A 7128-nucleotide genomic window follows, 5' to 3' on the forward strand; every position below is an offset into this window, starting at 1 on the left:
TAACAAAATTTGTTGTCATATATTTACCAATCACCGGTTAAAGGTACTTGGTGACTTGCTAAATTTTTAAGCTTGCTAATTTTAAGAATTTTGTTAATTTAACAAGCAATCAGTAAAATATGTGACAACAAATTTTGTTATTGTGATTGCTGCTATATCAATTATTAGTAATAAAAGTAATTATCAGTAATAAAAGCAAACTACAATCTAATCTACCTTTTGGATAGATTTTAGGTTCGTTTACATAGAATTCATAGATGATTCGTAGAATCGTAGAAAACCGACCAGCACAGTCAAATATAAGGAGAATTGATCAATTTGATTTGAGGTCCTGCAATCGTCTACGACTTTTATATATATATATATATATATGAGCCTCTTATTTGCTAGCAATACTGTTGATTATTTGTTACATTGACGAATTAATTTGCAATCGTAACAAATCGATCGTTTTAAACAAATATCACATTTGCTTTCTCTTGATTTGTTTCTATAACAAAATCATTTCTCTCAGTGCTCAGTGTTTCATGCCGAACGCACGGCTAATTTCTACGACATTTCTTTGACGAAACAGCACTTCTTCCGATTTATACATATCATATTGTAGGAAAGGAAGCACGCTCGGTCAAACACGATTATTACAGTGCATACGTATGCATCAGTCACGGATGTCTAAGGGTAACGATCGTATCTTGAACGCCGAGTTAAACTTCGATACGCGTGTTCGTTATTGGCACAAATTCCTGATTTTACCACGTGCTGTAATCGACCGTGCTCTGTTTCCATTTGACATTATATAATCCTCCATTTGACTTATTATCGTATGATCATTATTATCGTACTTTCTTCTTAGCGAACAATGACCGAATCGTCGGAATAATGTGCATTAAGTGCTTTGCTTTAATCGAAAACATTTATCGAGGGCAAACACCTGGTACTTGATATTACCCCTTCCCTTGATTAGCGGTATAAAATACCGACATCCTGTATACGTAATAAAACTATGTTGCAAAATAAAGTGGGCACGCCGGTCATTATCGTGGAACTTTCTGCGCGGCACGCTTTTAGGAAGGCGTATTTTCAAATGATGCAAATCGTAATTAGACGGCAGATCGAAGTAGACCATCGAACGTATTAAGATTGGAATAACCCCGCTTTCCTATAAGGCAGAAATCTATTACCCGCGGATTCACGGTAGTGGATTCTTGATTTGCGCTTCCATGATAACGTCCGTAATTTCCGTCCCGCGAGTATTTGGGATGCTGCATCTCGATCGTGCTCTCTCGACTCGATTCGTCCAGCATCAGTATTGTGGCGATATATCCTGACGTTTACGATTGGCCTCTTTTAACCGGCGGTCCGTGGCGCATTACCGCGATAGCAAGAATAGCAGAATAGCGAGCAAGATAGAAATAGAGAAGTTTGCTAACGGTCCCGAATAGGAATTTTGCCCCTCGCTATGCATGCTCCCGAGTTACGCGTAACGGAGCATAGTTTTCCGAAGACGAAACGACGTGGCATAACACAAAATTAGAAAGTATAAAATCAAAATAAAAATTCCAATCATCATAACAGATAGTCTTGCTTATATTATCATAATCTTTGATAGCCGAAGGTTTGGAGTTCATAATTGTCTCACAAGAGACTCTCTTGAAGTACGATTCTGATTCTAAACTTTTTATACATATATGTTACATAAATAAATAAATATAAATAAATAAATTTATAAAATATCAATTGGTATGAAAATCAATATGAAAAATCCGTTTTAAGAAATAAAATCATCCTTTATGAGTACAACAAGTATTTTTTTAGTTTTTCTTATAATATCTCAGAAACTATTCGAGATCAAAAAATATTTAATACAAAAGTTTTATAATAAAATTACCTCTATGTCAATAATGTTAAAAAAAAAATAATTTTTCTAAAATTAATTTTTAAAAACATTTATTTTTAAAAGTAATTTTTTTATTTAAAAAATGTTATAGATAAATAGAGCAATTTTATTATAAAAAACTATTATATTACACATTTTTGATATCTCATAATTTCTACAATATTATGAAAAAAAGTTATTAAAAATCACTTTATGTATAGGGAATAATTTCACCCTTAAAAGCGTTTTTCACCAACTTATATTTTCTAAATTCATCTATTTATGTAATCAATAAAAAGTTTCATTAAAATTAGAATTATACTTCGAGAGATTCTCTCAGAAGAAGGTCGTTTAAAGCAAGTGTTGTTTGGCTTATGAAAGAATTGCTCGATGATTGAACTGTTCGATCTTCCTCGCATTAGCCAAGTCAGCTTACACGTAATATCGCGGTTTCGGTATTCAATATTTATTGCTTTCACGCGTTTCACCGTGAGATTAAGTAATTCCGTATCTCAGGATCGCTTGCTAGAAAGTGCGCGCCGTAATTGAAGCAAGTGAACGACGGCGAGGATGCATTCGCATTCTTGCTGAAAAATTCGCGTGTTACCATTTTCATTTCTCATTAAATACAGAGGACTCTCCCTTCGTATAACCGTAACGATATGTCAAGATAACGATAGCCACCGTTTCGTGCGCGACTAATAATAGTGCTGGATACTGGATGGCATTTCTACATACAGCCGTTGTTGATCTAACAAAAACAGCCGTGAAAAGAGCGCAACGGTAAACGGACCGTTGGGTTCTTTTCCTCGAAGGTTAATAATTGTATTGTAAAGATCTCGGAAACGCGACATCCGCGACGGTTCGTCACGAGCGTCGTGATATCCGAAGCTACAACTGCAGTCATTACCTGTTGGATAATGACCATCTAATTCTTAAACGGACGCGCGATACCGCAATTACGATCGTTGCGTTACGATGCGACAATCTATCTCACGATTTACGACAGGTTCCTTTAGATTTTACGACACCTGCGGGCAATTTCGAAAAAGGGACTTTTTTTTTCACTTGCGATGTCAATGAAAAAAAACTTTATATTACTTCCGGAGATCATTTGGCAGCACACACAAAAAGAACGGTTTTGCTAAAGTATCTAAAAAATTGAAAAGAATTTCGTTGGACCATCAAAATAATTATGTAGAAATCTCGAGTTAATCGGCATGGATGTAAAAAGTTTTGACGTTTTTAGAAACCAGTTTGAGCGTTCTATATAATTATTTTAATCCACATTAAAATCTATAGAATATCAATTTAACCTAATTTAAGTCGCCACTGCTTCTACTCAATGTATTATTATTTTATATTAAAACAATAATTAAATTTAAAATCACATAGTGTCAAACTTAATCATTATTTTAGTATAAAATAACGATATTGATTAAAAAGCGACGTCTTAAATTAGATGAAATTTAAAACTTGACAGATTAACAGTGCAAGGAAATCTTATTTTCAAATCTGTATCTAATTAAATTTTTAGACATAGTTCAGCAAAACCGTCCTTATTGCAGCTTCTTTATTATCATTTGATACCCGTTATAAAATATGTAATTATAAATGAAATTATAAATAAAATTATAAATGAAATCGATAAAGATAAATCAAATAAGAGAAAGAATTCTATTTTCAGTCAAAGCGGATCTTGGTGCTGAATAATGTTGATATGTAAATTTGCAAATATATATTTTTTAGTTCTATAAACTGCGAGTCGATTTATCAATTTGTCGGACTAGTCTTGCAAATTTGCATGAACATTGTCACCAAGATCCGCTTTGAGCGAAAATAGGATTCTTTCATTTATGAAATATGCTGAAAAAATTAAATCTTAATAAATATTTGTTTGAATAGTTCTAAGTAAATTATTTACTAAATAAATATAAATATATATTTATTTTTGATATAAAAATCAACAATTTGATTTAATTATCATTTTTTTAATTGAATAAATATTTATTACTGTATTATATATACTGTAAGAAATATACATTAAAGAGTTCGTCAATTTTTTTCGGTGTACATACAATTTGCTCATATTTTATATCAATATCAATTTTAATAAATTATTAATTTATTTGTCTCTCTCTTATTTAGTTATCTTTAAAAAAAAACACTTTGAATTACGAGCTCTAAATAATCATCCGGTATGCGGTCCGGTTTTTTGAATTTTAAATTACGAGGTTGCATTCCTCGCATGAGTTTACACCAGCCGTGTCAGCCGTTTCTCACATTAATCGATCCATCTAATCAATCATCTTCCGCTTAAAAATTCATATCCGAGGACGCGTTGCACTTTGCAATACGTCGATATATTAACTCGACAAATCTACGAACGGCGAAAGGAGGGCGAGCGTTCACGGTCGTGACGCAAACGGATCAGTCGGTGCTAATATCGGTAGTGGAACGTGACGATGCCGAGACGAAAAGAAAATGCGAAGGAAAATAAACGAAAAAATGGGGAGGAAGGAAAAGGAATATATACACACACACACACACACACACACACGCGCGCGCGCGCGCGCGCGCGCACACACACACACACACACACACATATATATATATATATATATATATAGGGGAAGAGAATAGCGGGCGATGGGCCGGCATCGCCATAGACAATTTACCATGGCCTATTCCCTAACATTAATCGATTCACTTTGTGTGCCACTTCGCGTTGCATTTGTCTACAAACAATAAAGCCGGTATTCTTCTTGCGTCTATGTAGACGAAATAAAGGACGACAAATCAATTAGTGATTCTACTTTAATTGCGACGACTTGTCAAAGAAGAGCGAGAAAAAATGCTCTCGTCCTTTTTTTCGCAAAGAAGCAAACATAAATATACAATATAAAGGAGATAATGGAAAAAAAAAACTGTCATAATAGTCCATCAATATGTTCTTAATAATCTAATTATGTTTTTTTCTTTAGATCTTTAGACGTCTTTCTTGAGATCTTTTATATCAGATTAAATGATAATATTCGTCGTTATATTACTTATAATTGTCTACTTATAATTTCTTTATACTACTTATAATTGCTTTTGATTTAATTTATTGACTATCATGATTCAAACGTATTAGCCGTCAGTTTATTAATAAATTATTCAAGAAGAAGTTGTTCTTTTTATTTATGCTCGTGATTTTAATCACTGAGTCTCCAGGCGATCACTTATCTATATTGCACACTCTTAGTTTACCTGACTTTATTATTCAGACCAAGTTCTTCTTCATCTCGCCGCTTCTCTGAACCGCTATATTCACGAGCGACAAACAAACGAACTTTTCTACAGAATAAATACTTATGGTATGCGGACGTATGAGACGCAGGAGCGGAAAGATAACAGAAAGAGAAAAAATCGGGGAATCGTAACGTCCGAAAAAAAATTAAGAATCGCAAAGTAAATCCGGCAAAGAGATTCCAAGATGAGGAACTCGAAGGATCGCGTTTCGGTCAACGACCGCTTTATAAACGAGTGTTTTGTAGCTCGAGTTATGCGGTGGATTATGCGGCACGCGATGACATTATTTTCGAAGTCGAGCAGTTTTACGCCTCTCTCTTTGAGGTCGATCCATTGCCTCGGAATATTGAGCGGGTGACATCGCCGATTATGGTCGTCCGCGGCGACATTAACCGGTATTCATAGCCGGTTCTTATTCAAGAACTTCTTAATAAATAATGTTTTAAGATGCTAATATTGCTCTGCGATTGGCTTATGTGTCTACAATGAGATTTTAAGGCGTAAGAAATTGACGACTAATTATAGCCGATCATTCTCCTCATGTTTGACTGTAATTGGTCAATTTCTCTATGGTTTAAGGCTCTTGAATAGTCACCACAGTCGTATTGAATCGTGACGTCAGAAGCGAGAAATAACACGTTAATTTTTATTACGTGCCATTTGTAAGACAATTTGGATAAAATGAAATAAGATTTCTTTAAAACAATAGTTTTAAAAAATAAAAATACACGAAAGCTATTCTTAACCTCCCTGATAATAAATAATGATAAAAGACACATAAAGTGCTTTTATTCAATGTGCATATGTAGTCTATTTTTATTTACACTTTTATCTTTTATCACTTTTTATTATTTATTGATTGTCAGGAGGGATAATTTTCGTCCATTTTAAAGGAATCTCATCATTTTTTATCTATTGTCTTTATTTAATAAGTGGTGTGTAATAAAAATTAACATGTCATTTCTTGCCTTTGATCATCATAATATGGCTACTGTGATTACTCAGGAGTCTTAAAGTTTAAATTTTACGCTCATTGTAGACGCCGTTTTGACATCTTAATGTATAATCCGACTTAATGTATAAATACCGACCTATAATCGGTTTGTATCACAACGCGAACAATTTCGCTTGGAAATGAAAGGAAAGAAAGAAAGAAGGGGAACATGGGTGAAGTTCGCGAGGTTCTTGATGATTCGCAATTAACGCGTTCACCCGTGACTGACACCGTGAGCGACGCTATCGGAAGCTCGAAACGGGGCATTTCGGACACGCTTCTACGGGAAGCTGTGGAATCTTCGTCCTGTCAACGTTCTTTCGTGAACCGCCGTCGCGGTTTTTCCCTTCATTCATGCTCGACCGAACGCTCTACCGCAAGATACGGTCGATTCCAGAGACCAAGAAATACCTGACCCTTTTCTCGTAAGGATAGCACTGACTTTACTAAAAACCGTGCAGGTTAACGATCACCTTACATTCTCTTGTGAGTATAATACTTTCTGAATTTGTCAAAATATATGAAGGTATTGCGCAAGGAAGATTTATTTATTTACAACTGTTATGAAATTATCTCGAAATCTTAATTTTAATAATATAATAATAAACATTAAGAAGATTGTAAGGCAAGTGCAATACGTTAAGAATTACTTGAAAAAATTACAGATTATTCTAAATTGCATATAAAAGTAATACAAAAAAAATTAGAGATAGTTGACCGTGTGGATCAAAAGTTATTTCAATAAAAAGTAATATTTTTTTAAATTTATACTCTAGAATAGAAATATATGAAAATGTAATTATGTAGTTATAAAATAATGATCAATTTTTTATATAAATAAATACTTTATAAATTCAAAAATATTTATATTAAATAATACACATTTATTAACAAAGTTGAGATGCAGACATTAATTGTTCAGTAAATAAACAAAATATTTATTTAATATTTATAAAATATTTAT

General features: G+C 33.3%; 2 protein-coding genes across 2 annotated transcripts in view; one reads left to right on the forward strand and one right to left on the reverse strand.

The window, feature by feature from the left end:
- Window positions 1-7128, reverse strand: part of LOC108685837 (elongation factor-like GTPase 1) — a 42587-nt gene that overhangs the window by 25642 nt on the left and 9817 nt on the right. The window lies entirely within an intron of this gene.
- LOC108685838 (mucin-5AC) overlaps window positions 1-7128 on the forward strand; it is a 16489-nt gene that overhangs the window by 4481 nt on the left and 4880 nt on the right. The window lies entirely within an intron of this gene.

This window comes from Atta colombica, unplaced genomic scaffold (assembly GCF_001594045.1).
Source record: "Atta colombica isolate Treedump-2 unplaced genomic scaffold, Acol1.0 scaffold160, whole genome shotgun sequence".
NCBI classification, from domain to species: Eukaryota; Metazoa; Arthropoda; class Insecta; order Hymenoptera; family Formicidae; genus Atta; species Atta colombica.